Raw genomic sequence first — 12,529 nt, forward strand, 5'->3', positions numbered from 1 at the left:
GATGGTCAATTCTACAATGTTAAGAACCATTACAAGACCTGATTATAATTCTAAATCAACAAATTTTCTTTTTTGTACATTAGTAAAAGTATTCCTAGATAAGTAATTTTTTTTTTAAATGACAAGAATTGGAATCAAATATACACTGGTAAATAGATTTCTTTGATTGAGCTCTTTGGAATTTTTGACATTTGTCATAAATTAAATAAGTATTCCCAGATAACTAAAATTTTCTTTAAATACAAGAATTGGAATAAAATATTCACTGATAAATAAGGAAGAAGATTTCTTTGGTGGAGCTCTTTGGAATATTTGACACTTGTCAAATTTAAGTATATTTCTGGGGTTCAAAGCCTGATTACGATATGATGGTTAATTTCACAGTGTTAAGAACCAATAAAAAACTCGATTATATTCTTAAATCAACAGATTTTTATTTTTGTACTTACTCATTAGTATAGATATTACTAGATAACTAAAATTTTCTTTAAATTACAAGAATTGGAATAAAATATTCACTGATAAATAAGGAAGAAGATTTCTTTGAGGAACTCTTTTGAATATTTGACACTTGTCAAATTTAAGTACATTTCTGGGGCCCAAAGCCTGATTACGATATGATGGTCAATTTCACAGTGTTAAGAACCAATAAAAGACTTGATTATAATCTTAAATCAACAGATTTTTATTTTTGTACTTACTCATTAGTATAGATATTACTAGATAACTAAAATTTTCTTTAAATTACAAGAATTGGAATAAAATATTCACTGATAAATAAGGAAGAAGATTTCTTTGAGGAACTCTTTTGAATATTTGACACTTGTCAAATTTAAGTACATTTCTGGGGCCCAAAGCCTGATTACGATATGATGGTCAATTTTACAGTGTTAAGAACCAATAGAAGACTCTATTATAATCTTAAATCAACAGATTTTCATTTTTGTACTTACTCATTAGCATAGATATTCCTGGATAACTAAAATTTTCTTTAAATGTTAAGAATTGGAATAAAATATTCACTGGTAAATAAGGGAGAAGATTTCTTTGATGGAGCTCTTTGGAATATTTGACATTTGTCAAATTTAAGTATATTTATGGGGTTCAAAGCCTGATTATGATATGATGGTCAATTTCACAGAGTTAAGAACCAATAGAAGACTCGATTATAATCTTAAATCAACAGATTTTTATTTTTGTACTTACTCATTAGTATAGATATTACTAGATAACTAAAATTTTCTTTAAATTACAAGAATTGGAATAAAATATTCACTGATAAATAAGGAAGAAGATTTCTTTGAGGAACTCTTTTGAATATTTGACACTTGTCAAATTTAAGTACATTTCTGGGGCCCAAAGCCTGATTACGATATGATGGTCAATTTTACAGTGTTAAGAACCAATAGAAGACTCTATTATAATCTTAAATCAACAGATTTTCATTTTTGTACTTACTCATTAGCATAGATATTCCTGGATAACTAAAATTTTCTTTAAATGTTAAGAATTGGAATAAAATATTCACTGGTAAATAAGGGAGAAGATTTCTTTGAGGAACTCTTTTGAATATTTGACACTTGTCAAATTTAAGTACATTTCTGGGGCCCAAAGCCTGATTACGATATGATGGTCAATTTTACAGTGTTAAGAACCAATAAAAGACTCGATTATAATCTTAAATCAACAGATTTTTATTTTTGTACTTACTCATTAGTATAGATATTACTAGATAACTAAAATTTTCTTTAAATTACAAGAATTGGAATAAAATATTCACTGATAAATAAGGAAGAAGATTTCTTTGAGGAACTCTTTTGAATATTTGACACTTGTCAAATTTAAGTACATTTCTGGGGCCCAAAGCCTGATTACGATATGATGGTCAATTTTACAGTGTTAAGAACCAATAGAAGACTCTATTATAATCTTAAATCAACAGATTTTCATTTTTGTACTTACTCATTAGCATAGATATTCCTGGATAACTAAATTTTCTTTAAATGTTAAGAATTGGAATAAAATATTCACTGGTAAATAAGGGAGAAGATTTCTTTGATGGAGCTCTTTGGAATATTTGACATTTGTCAAATTTAAGTATATTTATGGGGTTCAAAGCCTGATTATGATATGATGGTCAATTTCACAGAGTTAAGAACCAATAGAAGACTCGATTATAATCTTAAATCAACAGATTTTTATTTTTGTACTTACTCATTAGTATAGATATTACTAGATAACTAAAATTTTCTTTAAATTACAAGAATTGGAATAAAATATTCACTGATAAATAAGAAAGAAGATTTCTTTGATGGAGCTCTTTTGAATATTTGACACTTGTCAAATTTAAGTACATTTCTGGGGCCCAAAGCCTGATTACGATATGATGGTCAGTTTTACAGTGTTAAGAACCAATAGAAGACTCTATTATAATCTTAAATCAACAGATTTTCATTTTTGTACTTACTCATTAGCATATATATTCCTGGATAACTAAAATTTTCTTTAAATGTCAAGAATTGGAATAAAATATTCACTGGTAAATAAGGGAGAAGATTTCTTTGATGGAGCTCTTTGGAATATTTGACATTTGTCAAATTTAAGTATATTTCTGGTGTTCAAAGCCTGATTACGATATGATGGTCAATTTCACAGTGTTAAGAACCAATAGAACCGATTATAATCTTAAATCAACAGATTTTCATTTTTGTACTCACACCTTAGTATTAGTATTCCTAGATAACTAAAATTTTCTTTAAATGAAAAGTATTGGAATGAAAAATCCATTAGTAAATAAGGAAAAAGATATTTCTGGGTAACTAACTCAAGATAATATTCATCTAACATGTTCAGATAATCAACATAAAATTGAATTATCTCCAATAAAAATGGAATATTTTCAAATTAAAATCATAATTTTAAAAGTAAAATATTTTTTAGGGATAAAAAGAGGTGCTTCACTGTAAACTCTGCTAAGTTGTTGTTCAGATAATTGTCATAGTGTTTCCAAACCGGCAACCCAACCCTAAGACAACGAATTTTGATTAACACCTGTATATCCCCGGTTCTGGGATGGCGTGACATCTGGCACCGTCGCGGGGAACGAGTAGTCAGTCAGTATCTGCGCTGTACGCTTATCGGTTTGACTTGTACAGTCAAGGTCGGTGGTCTATACATTGCGGGAAAAAAGTATTGTCCTCAAATCCGCGTTAACACAGTAGTTCAATATGTTAACACTCGAGGCGTGGCGCAAAACTGCCTTCCACCCTATAGTCTCTCTGGATTATTATCGGCCTCGTAGTTTTCTTGTAGATCATTCATATTTATTCCTCCGGATCGGTATTTTAAACGAACACGATTGGATTTCATTTTTTTGCCTCGTCCATTGCGTCGATGTGCCGAACCGGACTTTGATTCGGGGGATGCTGGAACTGTTTTTCATTAATTTTTTTTTTTCGCTTGGAAATACGTTTCCATTTCCTGCGCAAAAGATATCGATTTGTTCATTAAACATAATTGCATTTCGGCCCCTCCGATGGAATAACTGTCGCAAACAAGATCTCGGCTAAATGCCGACGTCCTGTGAAATTACAAAAAACGAAACACCACCACCACCCTCATCTACGTCGCCGCGATGCCATCACGGTTTTCAAATTGATTCGGACGCAATTAGGCATTCGAATTGTACGTTTTTACTATTTCGCTTTGCCCGATGCATTAATTAAAATTGTGCAGGGTCAAAGTCAAAAAATAAAAATGCCTGAAGCCTGTCTGGGTCATTGAAAGTGAGAAAGTTGCGTTTATTGATTCTGTATGGCTACGAGGGATGTTGCACATGTTATGCTAGAAGTTGTCGTAATTAGATCAATCAGAACGGGGAGGCTTAATTAAAATTTGATTATCAGTGATCTATGAAACCTCAATTTCTAAGTACTGCTTTGAACATCATTGAAACACGTTTGTCAGGAGTAAATATCCCGAAGAATGACATCATCAATCATATCAAATTAAAGATATGAGAGAAAAAAGTACGAACACAGTATCATCAATCAGTGAAGAAGAAAAAATACGACAATATTTATTTGCTTATATCGCTTTTTTATAATAGAAAGTCATAATAAATTGATAGTGGAATGATCATGGAATAATAAATTTCTCTAAAATTATACGATAAATGACACCTTAAAATAATAAATTAAAAATCAGTGATACTTTTTAAATGAGTTAATATAAAATATGTAAATTATTGAAGCCTAAAATCAAATACAACATTTGTTTATACATGTAGTAATGGAATTAATGGAAAATACCGGTTAAATGTAATAATCAACTAAATTATCCCCGTAACTTGGAAATTAAAATTAATGTACTGGAAAGAACCTCTTGTTTCTTACCCCTTTAATTGTTTAGAGTCAACTGTAAGTGAAATTAAGGGTAAATAAATATTTATTTCTACAAATATAAGTGAACAGATTAACATAGTACAATAAAACGAAAACCTACCTTAACATTAACTTCATAATTTAGCTCATTTTAATTTTAGCAATTTGAAATTAAAATTAATTTACTGGAAAGTCTGCCAAATCGAAATTTTGAATTAAAATTAAACGCAAATTGCAGTCTAATCATACAATCCTATTTTTAATTTAAGGGGTGGTTAGGCCATAATTTCCATTTATGTTCTTTAATTTATATTTAACTTGCACCACAGGATTTACATGCCACTTTTTTGAAAAGGCTCCATCTTGTTAGTAATATTGGAAACTATGTACTTCAAGATGATAAGCGCCATCTAGTGGTCAATAGAAGTCATTCACATTCATAAATGAATGCTTCCACATCTGCTTGATTTGAATGATTGATTTGATTTAAAATGAACATTTTTAGTTAATTATTTAGTCACCGAAATTTATTTGAAGATAACTACTTATTCAAATTCAAATCCTTCATAAAATTATAATTTAATTCAGTTTAATTACAATAAAACTAATAAAAAATTAAACAATTTTGGGGAAAAATTAACTCTCGTATAAATTTTCAGGACAACGGGATGGTTATTGCGGCCAGAAATATTGATTCCGATGCGTTATCTCAAATTTAACCGGAAGTATCGATGCCCGTAAAACCAGGAACGCGGTGAAATCACAATATTAGTTACGCAATTCCGCGTTGAAAACTATAGAAGGGAAATGAACAACAAAACGGAATTCTCACAGCGATTTGAATATTAATAACTAAGCGAACGAAAGTGATAATGCAAAGAAAGCTAATACGCAACGTCCCAAGAAAATTTAAATCGATAATTTATGCACATTAAGAATTTGCATTACATCCAAGAATTTTTTCACATATATTTTATTTAATGGATGTAAAATAGGATTTATAAGAGACTGCTAATTATTAAAAACGGAGAAGTTTCTAACCGCTTTTCTATGCATTGAATAATTTATTAGGTAATATGACTAATTTACAATTTTGGGCTCAAAATAAACATTAAAAAGTGAAAGGAGACGGCAATTTGATTGAATTGTATGGTATTAGCCTTGAGGAACAAAAGGTATGCGCTACCGGAGAAGAATAACCAGATAACATCATTATATGCCACATAATATATTCGCTGGATGTTCCATTACTTCCTTGTGCAGAATTATTCAATACCACATGTTCCTATCCACCGACTCAATTAAATTAATCGGCGAGATTGTTACATTTCGTGGGTTACTAATTTTATCCACCTGCCGGAAAATTAATTAATTATTGGTTTTAAATACATCCTTTCTATGAAAGTTAAACGTGTTTCTTTTTCTTTTACTAAAGTCTGCCTACATAATAATATTATTATACGCAACCTTCGTAATCTACATGTATAATGCCATTGTAACATTAATTATAATAAAGGCTGTAGAACACATTTTAAATATGTAGATTTAAGAGGCTGCAAATAATATTAATTATTTATAATATATCGCCTTTTTAAGTACTTGTAAATTGGCTTATACATAAATATTTTAGAATATTCAGTTCTTAAAATGATAAATATTTATCCGTAACTCTTTTATTTTGTTTATTGTAATGTATTATATATTACTATATATAACAACTTTAATTTTGAACGATATTTTTAATGATTAAAAAATACAGAGACAAATAATTATATACTATATGTTTTAAAATAATAAATAGTTTAAAAAATAATTATGTAATTATATATTACAGTAATAAAAGATGATTAGAGTAATTTATTTATTTTTTTGAAATCTCTATGAAATACAGATATACAATTAAATAGTGGAATTTCCACATATCAACAGACACAGATGCATAATTATTAAATAATAACAACATTAAAGTTGTGCTGAAAATTAAAGACAATAAAAGCCATTAATTGCAAATATGTATTAATGCATTTTACAAATTACAAACAATATTCAAGACAAATTTGCTTAAAGTGGTAATAATAAATAATAAACCATAATAAAAATAATGCGTATAAAATATTTTGTAATTTTATAATTTTACACTTAAATAATGGATAATCCTCCATTAAAAATATTGATTATTTAATAATCATATAGTGTTAAATTACAAGGAATGAATTAACATTTAAAAGGTTTATAGTTATGGCATAAATATGAATTATAAATTTTTCTTTAAAATCGACAACCATCTACATCAACACGAGCACCTTAATTTGAACTTTCGTTTCCTTCATGTCGAACAATTTTTATCATTGGATGGATCATGCGATTTTAATGGTGCCGGTAAAATAAATGGAATGGAAGTGGAGAATTAAAAAATTGTAACGTCTATATTGGGATTGTGACGTGTGAGTTGTAAAATAGTAATGACAGAACAATTTTGTTATTAACTTGTCATAAATTTATTGTCGCAACAAACATTACCATTAAACTTTTACTAGGCACATAGAAATAAAATAATGCGGGACTTGAAATGAGCGAAGGAAGAATTAAATTAAAAAATTGATAAGAAATCTCTGATCGAATTGGTTGTTTGTGACTGTTACGAGTGTTTCCAGACCACCTAGGGACAATCTGACGTAAGGGTTTAAAGAGTGCTGCAAAATAATTTTCATGTCTCTGATTGTTCCTCAAATATTTATGAAAAGTAATTCTTGGCAGATTTCGAAAGTGTATTTTATTCATGGCCATTTTTTCTTTATACAAAGTATTTATCTCAAATAATATATACATATGTTATGTATATCATTAAAATTTTGAAGTAATATTTACAAAAAAATATTAATTTTAATTTGTTAAAATTTAATTACTTAATTTTAATTTAAGATTATTTTTTTAAATTACAAATTTTATTATTTTTTTTTAATTAAATTTATTATTTTTAATTTTTCAAATTTCTTAATCTAAATTATAAATTTTAATTGTTTTGAATTAGGTAATTTTAATTTTTTAAATTTTATAATTTCATTTGATAATTTTAATTTTTTATATTTTATAAATCTATTCATTTTATTTTTTTTCATATATTTAAATTATTATTTTTATTTTATGTATTTAATTATTTATTATTATATTTCAATTTTATAATTTTTAATTACATCATTTTAATTTGTTATTAATTGTATTTTTTTATTTAATTTGATAATTTTAATTTTTTAAGTAAATTTTTTAAATTTTATAAATTTTAATTACATTTTTATTATTTAATTTGATAACTTTATTATTTTTTAATATGATTAATTAATTTTAATTTTAATTACATTTTCAGTATTTTTTTAATTAAAATTATTTTGCAAATCTAAATTATTAAATTTTTTTTTTTAATTTAATTTAAAAATTTTTTAAATTTTATGATTTCAATTACAAATTTTATTATTTTTTAAATTAATTTATTTTTAATTTTTTAAATTTCAATTTTTAAATTTTAAGTTTTATAAATTTTAATTACAAAGTTTATTATTTTAATTTAATTTTTTATATTTTATAAATATTAATTTTTATAAATAAATTATTAATTGTATTTTTTTTTAAATTTAATTTGATAATTTCAATTTTTAAAATTTTAATTATAATATATTTTTTTAAATTTGATTTGATAACTTTATTTTTTTACATTTTATTATTTTTTTTTGTAATATGTTAATTTTAATTTTTTAAATTTTATTCACACAATTTTTTAAAATTTAATTAGACAATTTTATTTTTAATTTTTCAAATTTCTAAAAAACTAAATTACTAATTTTAATTTTATTTTTTTTTGTTTATTTGTGGTTAATTTTAATTATAAATTTTATTTTACTTAAATTTTATAATTTCAATTTTTTATATTTTATATATCTAAACTATTTTATATATTTTTTTTAATTAAATTTAATAATTTTAATTTTTTATAATTTGTAAATCTAAAGTATTAATTTTATTTTTTCATTTAATTTAAAAATTAGTTTTTAAATTTTTATAATTTTAAATTAGAAATGTTATTATTTTTCTTAAAATTCAATTTTTAAATTTAAAGTTTTATAAATTTTAATTACAAATTTTATTTTTTTAAACTTTATTATTATAATTTATTTTTTTCAATTTTACGTAATATAAGTTATTTATACAAAAAAATGAATAAATTAAATAAATATATTATTTTTAAAAAAATGGGCCAGAGAAATGTTTTTACCAAAAATAAACAAACAAATTTAAATAAATAAACAAATAAATAAAAAGGTGTTACATTCTTCAAAATTCCAAATGTAACTTACTAACAATTTGATACTTATGTCAATTTTTTTCCAACTAGTCAGAAAATGTCCACAGCACCCTAAGGCAACCAATTTGGTACACCCTGTACTATTACGAAACATACAATTAAGATTATAAATTTCGTAATAGTACGTTTTAAGAAAAACTATTAATTACCTGATAAAAGTAAATCGGTAGACATTAAAAATTCCAAACATTAAAATATTATCAATAACACTACAACATGTAAAAATGGGTCATTGTCTATGATAAAAGTATACATAAAACATGGAGGTATAATCGTAAAAGTATTATTATATGAAATTTTATTTTTTGAATAAACTTGTTCATAGTGTTTCTATGACAACTGCTTCTTCATTACCTTCCAAGGCTAACCGTACACCAATATCCACGTACAATGTTAACCTGTAAACAATATCATCAGTTTCCTTGAAGATCTATTACTGGCATGTTATTTCGACCGAAAATAAACAACTTACATCAATAAATAATAAATTAATAAGGAGAAAATTAAGTAAATTTGAAAAGCTATAAAAATATTAATTAATATTTAAAAAATAATTATTATTTAAATATACGTTTAAAACTATGATTAAAACTTACGTACGTAAATTAGTAAATTTATAAATTAAGAGAAAATTATTTTGAAATTGATATAAAAGCCAATTTTACAATTAACATTAGAATAAGTAGAAATTAATTGTTAAGGAAACGTTTAAAAGAATAGATAATTATAATTATGATGAATAATTATAATACGTATTAGAAAATATAAAATTATGTCCTATAACATCAAAGACGTTGAAATTGTATATTTGATTTTTATTTAATACCATATTTTTTTATATGCTTGACATTTTTACAAGAGGAGTTTCTAAATTAGATTAACTCATTTAAGATCATTCTTGGTAAAAATCAAGAAATCACGTATTCAATGGGCGTTTAAAATTTTTCGACGGTGGTATCCTCTGCATCTTCTCCTTGCACTTGAATTTTGAAACGTATTTTAGAATAATGGACCGCCCTGCATCTTTGTAACCGGTTTTTAGCGAACATCTTCCAGTTTACGAGCGTGACTAACAATAAGAATCAAAGGCAATCAAATTATTACATAAACTCGACTTTATTGTTTGATCAATATTATTCGTTAATGATGTAATGTGTTTCTAAATTATTTCGCTGAATTTTATGATTTGAATTAATTGTTGTTGGGTGCAATGATCTTAAGCTTCGGCTTCTTGTTTGTGTGTGAAGAAATCATAATGGGATGTTGAAGGGGGCACTTTTATTGTTTAAGAAAGAATTGTGCACGAATTTTAATAATTAAATTTTAGAAAATCGAATAATTCTATTGTAGTATTTCGAAGGCAAGTTTGAGTGTTAATTCTGGGCAAATAAATGGACAAAGTTGATATTTATTATTGTCAAAAAATTCACATGTTATAATAAATAAAAGATTGACAATAAAAATTAACATCTTACTTAACATAAATAATATTTTTTGGTAGTTAATTGAAATGTCTTGAAGGTCGAAAAGGTCAAAAAATGCATTAGGGAAAGTTTATAATAATGATAAATATACAATTGATTTGCGACAAATCGTTTAATGAATTTTAATAAACTATTTTGATTATTTTTTATTAAACTTAATTATAAAAATAATTTTATTTTATTTTTTACATTTCAGGCTTGATGTGATTAAAATGAGTGATGAGAATAATGAAATTTTCTGTTATTAGTGTCAAAATAAATATATACATAAATTCTTAGATTTATAAATACCAAGAACATAAAATTCAAGAAGAATTATTAAAAATAAATATCATAAGAATAATTTTTGTTGTAATTTAAATTATTATCGTTTTTATAAATCCACATTCTTGTATCTATTAACATTTTCAACTAATTGCAATGCAATGGTATTTAACTAATGAAAAATAGATATTTAATTTAATAACATATTTATTTAATAAATTGTTAAAATTAGTTATTGAAAATATATTTAATTAAATGTTAAAAACATAAAAAACTGTATAATAATACTGTATAGCAATTTTTTGATGGGTAAATAATTTTAATTGCAATTTAAGTTTATAATATTTCGTTGTTATTATTTGGCATTAAATATGTTAGCATAGTTAATAAGTATGTATGAACGAGAGTTTATAAAAAAGATAAACATACTAATGACATAAAGTTTATTTTTAAAACCACAATTATATATATGTATATTAAAATTTATATTAATATGTAACAAAAATGTTAAAAATAAATTTTTAGAGATATCTGGGATTTACACACTTATCGTTTTTTATGTTTTTTTCACAAGTTATGAATGGCAAACTGATTATGAATAATTTTTTGTATTGATATGCCACAAATGAAGAGAAGAAGAATATATTTTTTATTTATTCCCTTCTCAATTAATTGTGGCAGAAAAATTTTTTTTTTTCATATTTCACAACTATACAAAAACATATTTTTCATTAAAATAGTGAATAAATATTTATAAAAATAAATTATCTTAATTTAGTAAATAACTTGATAAAAATAATAAAATTAACTTTTTGCATAACGATTATATTTTATAAATGTATGGTTACTAAAATAATGTTTAAATTAAATTAATTATGTTGTGCATTTATTTAGTCATAATATTAAATTATGATTTTAAACAATGTAGATTTTCATTTTGTATAAAATTTAACAACTAAATTAGACATGTTTAACAAATTAAAAATCCCAGGATTAATAAATTATAAATGATATCAATGTTTATTTAGTTTTCAATTCACCAATAAAAGTTAAAATATTTGTATATTTTAATTAATTAACCACATAATTTTTACTAGATGACATTTGAATAGTTAATAAATATACAAACCACAGTATACTTATAGAAATGACAAATGTATAAATCAGGCAATTATTTTTCTAATTTAATATATATTTAATTATCATATTAAAACTAAATGGGTTTCTATAATGTTTACAATTTAATATGTGACACAGATAATCAAAGTTAGAACAATTTACTTATAAAAAGGATAATTATATAAATTAGACAATCTATAAATTGATTTACTTAATATACATATGTCCAACATCGATAGATCTTAATCATCGGATTTATTGTCGATGTTACGTTTGATATATACATATTTATTTTTTAAATAGATATAAATCATCTACAATTATTAATTATGATATTGAAACAACATATTTTATTATATTACATAAAAATTAACGTCTGATTTAGATAATCAAAATTAGAATGGTAACTAATTATATGAGTAAAAGTTTATTTATAATAACGATAATTATGTAAGTCAAAAAAGATTTTTCTATACATTTATTTAATATATAATATATTTGTTTACTAAATCTACAGATGTTAATCATTTTTAGTTAAATTAATTGTTTGACTGGTATATCTATCGTTTTTATAAAGTGTTATTGATGGGTTTATTAACGATGTTAAGTTTGATATATACATACTTAATTTTTGTAGCGTATAAATTATTTAATAATGACATTAAAACAATATGTTATATAAAATTTAACATGTGACATAGATAATCAAAATTAGAATGGTAAATAATTATACGAGTAAAAGTTTATTCATATAAACATAATAATTATATAAATCAGAAAATAATTTTTATTTAATATATATTTGTGAATAAAATCAACAGATGTTAATCATTTTTATTGTAGTTAAATTAATTGTGTAATTAGTTTATATAATTATATATAGTTTTTTTATAATTTTTATTGATTGGTTTATTGAGTGTTAA

Source organism: Aethina tumida, chromosome 1 (genome assembly GCF_024364675.1).
Source record: "Aethina tumida isolate Nest 87 chromosome 1, icAetTumi1.1, whole genome shotgun sequence".
Lineage (NCBI taxonomy): Eukaryota > Metazoa > Arthropoda > Insecta > Coleoptera > Nitidulidae > Aethina > Aethina tumida.